The 12,199-nt window shown below is 40.1% G+C and overlaps 2 non-coding genes and 1 pseudogene across 2 annotated transcripts; all 3 read right to left on the bottom strand.

Moving 5' to 3' along the window:
* Window positions 1-3,185: 3,185 nt before the first annotated feature.
* Window positions 3,186-5,954, bottom strand: LOC116803182 (annotated as a pseudogene).
* Window positions 5,955-6,348: 394 nt separating this feature from the next.
* Window positions 6,349-6,527, bottom strand: LOC116803183. Its single transcript, XR_004363449.1, has one exon. It is a non-coding gene; the product is annotated as a 5.8S ribosomal RNA (ribosomal RNA).
* A 687-nt stretch (window positions 6,528-7,214) lies between these two features.
* LOC116803185 lies at window positions 7,215-9,210 on the bottom strand. The gene has a single exon (XR_004363450.1). It is a non-coding gene; the product is annotated as a small subunit ribosomal RNA (ribosomal RNA).
* Window positions 9,211-12,199: the final 2,989 nt, after the last annotated feature.

The following is a 12,199-nucleotide window of genomic DNA, read 5'->3' as shown; positions in this document are numbered from 1 at the left end:
CAACGATGCAAGGTGCTCGGGTATGGCGCGCCAGACTGCCTTGCAGATAGTGCCATTAATGCCGTCCAAGCCGGGAGAGCGCCTGCTCTTCAACCGGGCAACACATGCATCAACCTCGAATACTTCGAGGGCCGGTGGGACTTCCTCCGCGATGGCAGTCGGTGCTTCGGACTCCGCAACTGGGAAGAAATTGCGGAGGAGCACTCGTGCACAGTCACCCCAATCGGTGATCATCTCGCCATTCACGCGGAGGCACCCAATCTCCGTGCACTTCCTGCGGCCTCGGCAAATCTTATAGACGCGCCCCCATGGGTCGTCGGCATGATCTCCCACGAAGCGTTTCCACTCATCCATTTTCGCCCTCCAAATGAGCTTCTTGTAGTTGGCTGAGGCCCGCCTCAGGTCGACCATACACGCTCTATTGCGGCATCATCATCATGACGCCTTCCATTTTGAAGTAGGCGACGAAGTCTCCGGACTTCGCGCCTTGCATCACAGAGGTCGGCAGTCCACCAACGTGCTCTCCTGCTGGGCAATCGGATGGACTTTCTTCCCAGCGCAATATCACATACATTATGTACTATACTGCGCAGGGTCGAAACTTGCTGGTCCAACGGCGACTCTGAGAAGTTTTCCGGAAGTTCGGCTGCTCTACTCACCATTTCCTCTTGAACATCGCCAACGTGCATTGGAGAAGTTCCAGGACGGCACAGGAGCTATGCTCTCAACTGCGCGCGCGGTAGTTGGTTCGGCCACAACAGTAATGATGTTGTGGTCACTCAATTCCCACTCGTCCACTCTCCACTCATATGTGGCCCACATAGATGCTGCCTCATTGACGATTGTCACGTCGATATCGCTTGTAGCTCTGTAATTATCGAACGTGTACACCTCTGTTGACTGGTTTAGGGCGGCGACTCTTGCCTCCAGCATCCACTCTGACAGCAGCTCACCCCGTCTGTAGTTAGCTTGCCCCTCGGCATGACGAGAGAGTTTGCTAAGCCACATGGGGGACACTGCATTCGCGTCGAGGCCCAGGATTGCGGGGGTTCTGCTGGCCTGCAGCAGGACCGCATCCATGTACCGGATGTACGGTTCCAGAGGTGCATCATACTGGCAGTATGCGGCGCAAAGGAAGATTGAGCCAAAACTCCCTTTCACGACCAGACATACGCCATAATCTGTGTGAGGGTCTCCACTGGCATACAGATGGCTTCCTGGTGATCCACTAGGATGGCTGCCTTCCCTCGCCGATCGATGAAAATTCTCATTCCTTCAGGCAGCACATCCATTCCGTCCCCGCCGAGATACGGCTCCTGCACCAGCGCGAACATAGACTCCGATCTCCTGAGTCGGACTCCGAGCTCGATGGTCGCAGCTCGGCCTCGGCCACAGTTCGCTTGGATGAAGCTAAACATTAGTGTCTAGCTTGCACCCTCGCCAGCAACGCCCCGTATATCGGGCAAACGCTCGAGAGCATGTAATGCCCCGAGGGTTGCCCTCTGTGGCGGCAGTTCCGGCAGTCCACCGGGTTTTGGCACTTTGCCGCAGTGTGGCCTTGTTGCCCGCACTGGCGACAGACACTATCCTTCTGCCGGCATTCGCTGACCTTGTGGTCGAAACCCACACATCTGTGGCAGGCGTATGTGCGGACCTGTGACCGGCATCGGAATGAGAACCACTTGATGTAGACACGACCTACATCAAGCTTCGCCATCGCCCGGTCGTCAACCTCCAGCGTCACATTTACTGTGGCGCCGTCAGCTACCGACCACGCCTTGGTCACCAGGTGCACTGACTTCTTAAACTGGGCCAGATTCATTTCGCTGTCGAAGTTGTTTTCGTGGAGCTCCTTCATAAACTCCTCAGGGCCGATAGCTGTGTCGACGTCATATACGACGACCTTCGGCTTCTCGGCCGCATTCCGTGCCACATTTAGGCCAACCTCGGCGAATCTTTTTGAAGCGACCACCTTCTGCAGCTCTCCCACCGAAGGAGTGCGAATGATCGCACCACCACCTCGACGGAGCTCACGGACCTCGTGTACTCTGACTCCGAGAGAGGGTGCAACCATCGTTCGCACCTTTTCCGCTATGTCTTTCCCCGATAGCGCAGGGTCGTCGCACTTCACCACCGCTGACCACGTCTCGCGGACCTTGGTAGTCCGCGGGGCAGCGATGGGTGCAACCTGCTGCATCTGGGGAGCATTGGCGGCCGTATTTTCAACAGATTCAACGACGGCGGCGGCGGTGGCGGCATAGCAAGCCGCGTCTCCAGCTCTCCGCACCGGAGCATTAGCGCCAACACCAGCTCATCGTAGCGGCTGATAGCATATGAGAGCTCTTCCGTGTCCACTTCTCCTAGTCTGCGGAAGCTGCTTCTCACCATGCGCTGTGTGGCCGACAGCTCTGCCATCATGGCTGCTTGCCCAGCACGGGCGGCAGCGGTGGCGGCAGTGGCAGTGGTGGCAACAATTTTAGCAGCAGTGAAAACGGCGGAGGCAGCAGTGTGGTCGGCAGCAGGGGCAGCAGTAGGATCAGCAGCGGTGGCAGCAGCGTGGGGGGGGGCAGCATCAATGGCAGCGTTCTCCGTAGCCGCCCGGGCGTCCTCCAGCGACGAAAACGGCTCCTCCAGTACCCCAACGGGTTCTGGCACTCCATTCGATGCCAGGGCAACCAATTTCGCCTGCGTTGGCGCCGAGCTCTTAGATGCCAGATGGCTTCTGCGCCTGCCTCGTCTGGACTTCATCGAGGCACTACTTCCGCTCAAGGCACTCGCGCTGCTGTCGCTCTCCATCGGCATAAATACGATGGTGGCTCCACCTACCGTCGACGCCAGCAACCGTATGCTCGTTTACTCGCTGACAAAAGGTAGTTGCTCTGGAACTCGAGCTCCACCTATCGGTAGAGTCTGGTAGCACTAAAACTCTCCCTAGACACAAACCTTAGCAGTGACTCCCACCAATAAGCTTTGTGACAGCTGATCAAAAAGCTTACTCGAAAAACTTACTCGTAAGTTCGCCTTCAGCACGTGCTAAGTGGAAAATTCCCAACAATTAATTGTTAATTACTTCCAAACCGCTTGTTTATAACACACGAAAATTAGCACACGACTTTCGCGGAGCACTAATTCACCGATTTTATTACTTTCCAAACACGGAAAACCAAGTTCTTCGCAATCTGTACACGAGCGCAACGAAAACACGTCCGTCGTTAATCCATTCATGCGCGTCACTCACTAGATAGGGACAGTAGGAATCTCGTTAATCCATTCATGCGCGTCACTAATTAGATGACGAGGCATTTGGCTACCTTAAGAGAGTCATAGTTACTCCCGCCGTTGACCCGCGCTTACTTGAATTTCTTCACTTTGACATTCAGAGCACTGGGCAGAAATCACATTGTGTCAACACCCGCTAGGGCCATCACAATGCTTTGTTTTAATTAGACAGTCGGATTCCCCAAGTCCGTGCCAGTTCTGAATTGATTGTTAATTGATAATCGTTATAATTGATAAGAACTAATTGGTTTAACCCAAATAGTATTCTTAAAAATTTTAGCAAGAAAGTTCCACAATTGGCTACGTAACTAAACTATCCGGGGAACAAGTAACTAACATAAATGCTAGAAACTCTATTTACCCAGAACGAGCACATAAACCATGTTATTGTTTCCCAATCAAGCCCGACTATCTCAATCTTCAGAGCCAATCCTTATCCCGAAGTTACGGATCTAATTTGCCGACTTCCCTTACCTACATTATTCTATCGACTAGAGACTCTTCACCTTGGAGACCAGCTGCGGATATTGGTACGGCCTGTTGAGAAGTTTGCGTGTCCCCACCATAAATTTTCAAGGTCCGAGGAGAAAATATCGACACAACAGTATATGTCATGCTCTTCTAGCCCATCTACCATATCTCTCTGCGAAAGACTTCCATGGTAGTACGGCTATAAAACAGAAAAGAAAACTCTTCCGATATCTCTCGACGGCTTCTTTATGGTCGTTCCTGTTGCCAGGATGAGCACGAGGCCCATATTTAATAACAAACGGATACTCAACAGGTTACGGAATTGGAACCGTATTCCCTTTCGTTCAAAATTATTCAAGTGTATTATATTCGCTTTGTTTATATAGTTAGGCATTTTTGTTTTACTTGAAAATTTTCGGCTTTCGCCTTGAACTTAGGACCGACTAACTCGTGATCAACCACTGTTCACACGAAACCCTTCTCCACTTCAGTCCTCCAAGGTCTCATTCGATTATTTGCTACTACCACCAAGATCTGTACCAATGGCAGCTCCATGCAGGCTTACGCCAAACACTTCTACGCATACCATTGTACCTTCCTACTCACTAAAGTTTCAAAATTTATATCACAAGTAATATAAATCATCTACTTTAGCGGTAATGTATAGGTATACAACTTAAGCGCCATCCATTTTAAGGGCTAGTTGCTTCGGCAGGTGAGTTGTTACACACTCCTTAGCGGATTTCGACTTCCATGATCACCGTCCTGCTGTTTTAAGCAACCAACGCCTTTCATGGTATCTGCATGAGTTGTTAATTTGGGCACCGTAACATTACGTTTGGTTCATCCCACAGCGCCAGTTCTGCTTACCAAAAGTGGCCCACTGGGCACATTATATCATAACCTTGAACTTCATATCAAGAAAGTTAAGGTTCTTACCCATTTAAAGTTTGAGAATAGGTTAAGATCGTTTCGACCCTAAGGCCTCTAATCATTCGCTTTACCAGATAAGATTATTTTATATAATATTAAAATGCACCAGCTATCCTGAGGGAAACTTCGGAAGGAACCAGCTACTAGATGGTTCGATTGGTCTTTCGCCCCTATACTCAATTCTGACAATCGATTTGCACGTCAGAACTGTTTCGGTCTTCCATCAGGGTTTCCCCTGACTTCAACCTGATCAAGTATAGTTCACCATCTTTCGGGTCACAGCATATATGCTCAAGGTACGTTCCAGTTAGAGGCATAAATAATATAAATATACATTATACATAACTATATAGAACGCCCCGGGATTGTGTTAATTAGCTATAAATAGCTAAAAAACTAATCCCATTATTAGTCAAGTTAATTACGCTATTAGGTTTACATCCCAATAACTTGCACATATGTTAGACTCCTTGGTCCGTGTTTCAAGACGGGTCCCGAAGGTATCCTGAATCTTTCGCATTGTTAATCATACAAGAGCATATAATAAACACAAAAATCAATGATAATTATGCCATTATATAATTCCGAAAAATTAACGCTCTGTAATAATATAAATCTATCAGCACTTTATCAAATTAATAACATTTATTCTGTGTTAAAATGCAAGCAATTTAATTGGAATAAACTATAAGTTATATTTTATGATAAATTTGGGATATGCTAATAGATTACAATGTCCTTATATGGAAAAAATGCACATTATTCTTAATAATATTATTTAAATATTACAATTTTAATGATGAATTTTCCATAACGGATATTCAGGTTCATCGGGCTTAACCTCTAAGCAGTTTCACGTACTGTTTAACTCTCTATTCAGAGTTCTTTTCAACTTTCCCTCACGGTACTTGTTTACTATCGGTCTCATGGTTATATTTAGTTTTAGATGGAGTTTACCACCCACTTAGTGCTGCACTATCAAGCAACACGACTCTTTGGAAACATCATCTAGCAATCATTAACGTTATACGGGCCTGGCACCCTCTATGGGTAAATGGCCTCATTTAAGAAGGACTTAAATCATTAATTTCTCATACTAGAATATTGACGCTCCATACACTGCATCTCACATTTGCCATATAGACAAAGTGACTTAGTGCTGAACTGTTTTCTTTTCGCTCGCCGCTACTAAGAAAATCCTTGTTAGTTTCTTTTCCTCCCCTAATTAATATGCTTAAATTCAGGGGGTAGTCCCATATGAGTTGAGGTTGTATATATAACTATATTTTGCCATAAATTCTTTATATATAAATGATAAAACAATCAATTAAATTCGTTATAAATAGTTCCAATAGTTCTTGTAAGCAAAGTCATTTTTATCCATTTAACGAACCAACGAAGAATAATAACAAAACCAAGATTTTTCTTTTTCCGAATCATTAATAAGAGACAATTCTAGATGAAAAATATTTCAATTTTTTATGCTAGACATTTCTCAGTATTATTTGATTGAAAAAGAAAATATTTCTCTTCGTTTTTCACATTCAAATGTGAGATAATGTTTTTCATTTCTTTTTTAATATTATGAATAAAATCATTATTTAATCCAATAATATACCATATGCTTATAAAAAATTTATAAACAACTTAATTAGCATAGTCTTACAACCCTCAACCATATGTAGTCCAAGCAGCACTATAAAATTAATTAAAGTACATAACAGCATGGACTGCGATATGCGTTCAAAATGTCGATGTTCATGTGTCCTGCAGTTCACACGATGACGCACAGTTTGCTGCGTTCTTCATCGACCCATGAGCCGAGTGATCCACCGCTTAGAGTTTTATAATTCAATTTTATATAATGTCAATATTGTTTTTATTGAAAGAAATTAAAAATACACCATTTTACTGGCATATATCAATTCCTTCAATAAATTTATTTTTATACCTAAAATAAATGTTGCGAAATGTCTTAGTTTCATATAAGCATTATGTATCATAATAATCTGGTTATGGTTTGCTATTTTGGGTGACACATACTGCAAAATTTATATAAAACATTAACCTGATGGATGACAGGTACAAACATTGTATATTTTAGGTTGTTGCATTAGCCAACGTATGCTCATAACATAGATGAACAATACATATTCGCAACGCGTGTATATTATGGTCCATATACACACACACTTATTTTGATTACCACACATTCAAAATTATTTTTATTTTAATTCGACTTCTACTTTCGAATTTAGTTTAGTTTCTTCGATTTCCATTTTCGAGAATTTGTTTTTATAGGAAACGCCGTTGTTGTAGTAAGTACTGCCACAAATACGCACAGCAACATTAATAATGTTAAAGTCTTTTTATGAGGTTGCCAAGCCCCACATATAAAATAAAAGCCATCTTCATTTTATTTTGACTTTAACTTTTGATTCCGTGGAATCATTTTGTAATATTTTTATTTTGGTAAATTGTATTTATTTGTATTATAACAAATATTTATTAACGATAAGGATATTATACAATAATGATCCTTCCGCAGGTTCACCTACGGAAACCTTGTTACGACTTTTACTTCCTCTAAATAATCAAGTTCGGTCAACTTTTGCGAAACAACCGTAACACGCAAGGCGTCACAGTGATCACGTCCGGAGACCTCACTAAATAATTCAATCGGTAGTAGCGACGGGCGGTGTGTACAAAGGGCAGGGACGTAATCAATGCGAGTTAATGACTCACACTTACTGGGAATTCCAAGTTCATGTGAACAGTTTCAGTTCACAATCCCAAGCATGAAAGTGGTTCAGCGGTTTACCCGGACCTCTCGGTCTAGGAAATACACGTTGATACTTTCATTGTAGCGCGCGTGCAGCCCAGGACATCTAAGGGCATCACAGACCTGTTATTGCTCAATCTCATTATTGCTAGACGCAATTTGTCCATTTAAGAAGCTAGTGTCCTTATAATGGGACAAACCAACAGGTACGGCTCCACTTACATAAACACATTCAAACACAATAAACATTTTACTGCCACCATGAATGAAGGCTAACATAAGCTTCAGCACCATAATCCTGAAGATATCTATTTAATATATTTGAGTCTCGTTCGTTATCGGAATTAACCAGACAAATCACTCCACGAACTAAGAACGGCCATGCACCACCACCCATAGATTCGAGAAAGAGCTATCAATCTGTCTTACACACTTATGTTCGGACCTGGTAAGTTTTCCCGTGTTGAGTCAAATTAAGCCGCAGGCTCCACTCCTGGTGGTGCCCTTCCGTCAATTCCTTTAAGTTTCAGCTTTGCAACCATACTTCCCCCGGAGCCCAAAAGCTTTGGTTTCCCGGGAAGCGACTGAGAGAGCCATAAAAGTAGCTACACCCAATTGCTAGCTGGCATCGTTTATGGTTAGAACTAGGGCGGTATCTGATCGCCTTCGAACCTCTAACTTTCGTTCTTGATTAATGAAAACATCTTTGGCAAATGCTTTCGCTTAAGTTAGTCTTACGACGGTCCAAGAATTTCACCTCTCGCGTCGTAATACTAATGCCCCCAAACTGCTTCTATTAATCATTACCTCTTGATCTGAAAACCAATGAAAGCAGAACAGAGGTCTTATTTCATTATCCCATGCACAGAATATTCAGGCATTTGAAGCCTGCTTTAAGCACTCTAATTTGTTCAAAGTAATAGTACCGGCCCACAATAACACTCGTTTAAGAGCACTAGTGCAGGTTTTTAAATAGGAGGAACATATGAAAAAATACAAGTATTTAATCACATATAAGAACTCCACCGGTAATACGCTTACATACATAAAGGTATAGTACTAACCACAATTGTAAGTTGTACTACCCGTATGAAGCACAAGTTCAACTACGAACGTTTTAACCGCAACAACTTTAATATACGCTATTGGAGCTGGAATTACCGCGGCTGCTGGCACCAGACTTGCCCTCCAATTGGTCCTTGTTAAAGGATTTAAAGTGTACTCATTCCAATTACAGGGCCTCGGATATGAGTCCTGTATTGTTATTTTTCGTCACTACCTCCCCGAGCTGGGAGTGGGTAATTTACGCGCCTGCTGCCTTCCTTAGATGTGGTAGCCGTTTCTCAGGCTCCCTCTCCGGAATCGAACCCTGATTCCCCGTTACCCGTTGCAACCATGGTAGTCCTAGATACTACCATCAAAAGTTGATAGGGCAGACATTTGAAAGATCTGTCGTCGGTACAAGACCATACGATCTGCATGTTATCTAGAGTTCAACCAATATAACGATCTTGCGATCGCTTGGTTTTAGCCTAATAAAAGCACATGTCCCATAAGGTTCATGTTTTAATTGCATGTATTAGCTCTAGAATTACCACAGTTATCCAAGTAACTGTTAACGATCTAAGGAACCATAACTGATATAATGAGCCTTTTGCGGTTTCACTTTTAATTCGTGTGTACTTAGACATGCATGGCTTAATCTTTGAGACAAGCATATAACTACTGGCAGGATCAACCAGAATAATGTTTTTCCTTCATATTCCATTCATATTTTTTGAATCGAAATAAGCAATATAATAGATATATAGATTTTTCACTTTATATAATTCCATGATTTTTATTATATTGAATAAAATTCAATATTTCGCCTTTGGGTAAAATTTTAAATATATAAATATAAGTAAAAAATCTATTCGATTACGGCCATTTTTATATAGCATTCGTAATCCATATTTTCATTTTTAATTTATACTTGTTTTACCAATATAACAAGAATTTCATATAATTATTGTAATATATATGTTTCTATAATTTTATCTTTTTATATATACATATTTCATTATAAAATATCATTTTATTTCCAACATACATAATTATTGTATCCACACATGTACAATTTTTGTTTAACCAATATAAATATTAAGTTAAATCATTTGCATTTTGAAGATAAATTTAAAATTTATCTCTTTTCATATATCTCTCTGGTAATATATAACATAAAACCAAGCGCATATGATAATATTTCCACATTTAATATATAATTTTATATTTCTTTCATAAGAATCCATATTTGTATTATACCGTAACGATATAATAATCCAACTATACGGCAGGTAATAAATTAATATTTGCCTGCCTCCAAAAATTAACGATAATATATGGAAACGATTTGTTATTCTATATATAATAGAAACTTGACTTTTGTTTCAACGATATTATCTAAAAAGCGTATATTCCTATTATCCGCGGAGCCAAGTCCCGTGTTCTATAGAACTGAGAAACAAATTTGTACGGATAATAATATACTTTATTTTATGTAACCAATATAAACATAATCCGAAATAAATATTTCGAATAATGCGGGAGGTCGGCAACCACTGCCTACCTATAGTAGTTTTTGAACCCGCTGTCCTCAAAGCGGGTATTTTCAATTCCGTTTGCCACCCAACATACGGTCTATTCTCTTATATATTAAGAGATTATAGGAACATTTCATTTTTTTTCCATTATTCATATATAATATGATTATTTTTTTTTTTATACATATAATAAATATTAATTTTTATATGTTTATTATTTAATTTACTCATATAATTGCCAAATTCATATGAATACATAAGTTTTGAACAATATGAGAGGTCGGCAACCACTGCCTACCTATAGTAGTTTTTGAACCCTCTGTCGTAATTCCGGTCGTTTACACTACTATACCCTCTCACTATAATGGCTTTTCTCTATAATACTAAGAGAATATGGGAATATCTCAGCATTTTTTCCCATATACATATAATAATTAACCATTTTCATATGTATATTATTTAATTTAATCATATAATTGCCAAAATCATATGAATACATAAGTTTTGAACAATATGAGAGGTCGGCAACCACTGCCTACCTATAGTAGTTTTTGAACCCTCTGTCGTAATTCCGGTCGTTTACACTACTATACCCTCTCACTATAATGGATTTTCTCTATAATACTAAGAGAATGTGGGAATATTTCAGCATTTTTTCCCTTATACATATAATAATTAATCATTTTCATATGTATATTATTTAATTTACTCATACAATTGCCAAAATCATATGAATACATAAGTTTTGAACAATATGAGAGGTCGGCAACCACTGCCTACCTATAGTAGTTTTTGAACCCTCTGTCGTAATTCCGGTCGTTTACACTACTATACCCTCTCACTTAAATGGCTTTTCTCTATAATACTAAGAGAATATGGGAATATCTCAGCATTTTTTCCCATATACATATAATAATTAACCATTTTCATATGTATATTATTTAATTTAATCATATAATTGCCAAAATCATATGAATACATAAGTTTTGAACAATATGAGAGGTCGGCAACCACTGCCTACCTATAGTAGTTTTTGAACCCTCTGTCGTAATTCCGGTCGTTTACACTACTATACCCTCTCACTATAATGGATTTTCTCTATAATACTAAGAGAATGTGGGAATATTTCAGCATTTTTTCCCTTATACATATAATAATTAATCATTTTCATATGTATATTATTTAATTTACTCATACAATTGCCAAAATCATATGAATACATAAGTTTTGAACAATATGAGAGGTCGGCAACCACTGCCTACCTATAGTAGTTTTTGAACCCTCTGTCGTAATTCCGGTGGTTTACACTACTATACCCTCTCACTTAAATGGCTTTTCTCTATAATACTAAGAGAATATGGGAATATCTCTGCATTTTTTCCCATATACATATAATAATTAATCATTTTCGTATGTATATTATTTAATTTACTCATACAATTGCCAAAATCATATGAATACATAAGTTTTGAACAATATGAGAGGTCGGCAACCACTGCCTACCTATAGTAGTTTTTGAACCCTCTGTCGTAATTCCGGTCGTTTACACTACTATACCCTCTCACTTAAATGGCTTTTCTCTATAATACTAAGAGAATATGGGAATATCTCTGCATTTTTTCCCATATACATATAATAATTAACCATTTTCATATGTATATTATTTAATTTAATCATATAATTGCCAAAATCATATGAATACATAAGTTTTGAACAATATGAGAGGTCGGCAACCACTGCCTACCTATAGTAGTTTTTGAACCCTCTGTCGTAATTCCGGTCGTTTACACTACTATACCCTCTCACTATAATGGATTTTCTCTATAATACTAAGAGAATGTGGGAATATTTCAGCATTTTTTCCCTTATACATATAATAATTAATCATTTTCATATGTATATTATTTAATTTACTCATATAATTGCCAAATTCATATGAATACATAAGTTTTGAACAATATGAGAGGTCGGCAACCACTGCCTACCTATAGTAGTTTTTGAACCCTCTGTCGTAATTCCGGTCGTTTACACTACTATACCCTCTCACTATAATGGATTTTCTCTATAATACTAAGAGAATGTGGGAATATTTCAGCATTTTTTCCCTTATACATATAATAATTAATCATTTTCATATGTATATTATTTAATT

This window comes from Drosophila sechellia, unplaced genomic scaffold, assembly GCF_004382195.2.
Source record: "Drosophila sechellia strain sech25 unplaced genomic scaffold, ASM438219v1 U_302, whole genome shotgun sequence".
Classification (NCBI taxonomy): domain Eukaryota; kingdom Metazoa; phylum Arthropoda; class Insecta; order Diptera; family Drosophilidae; genus Drosophila; species Drosophila sechellia.
The sequence above is the reverse complement of the archived record's forward strand: the minus strand, read 5'-3'. Positions and strand labels throughout refer to the sequence as shown.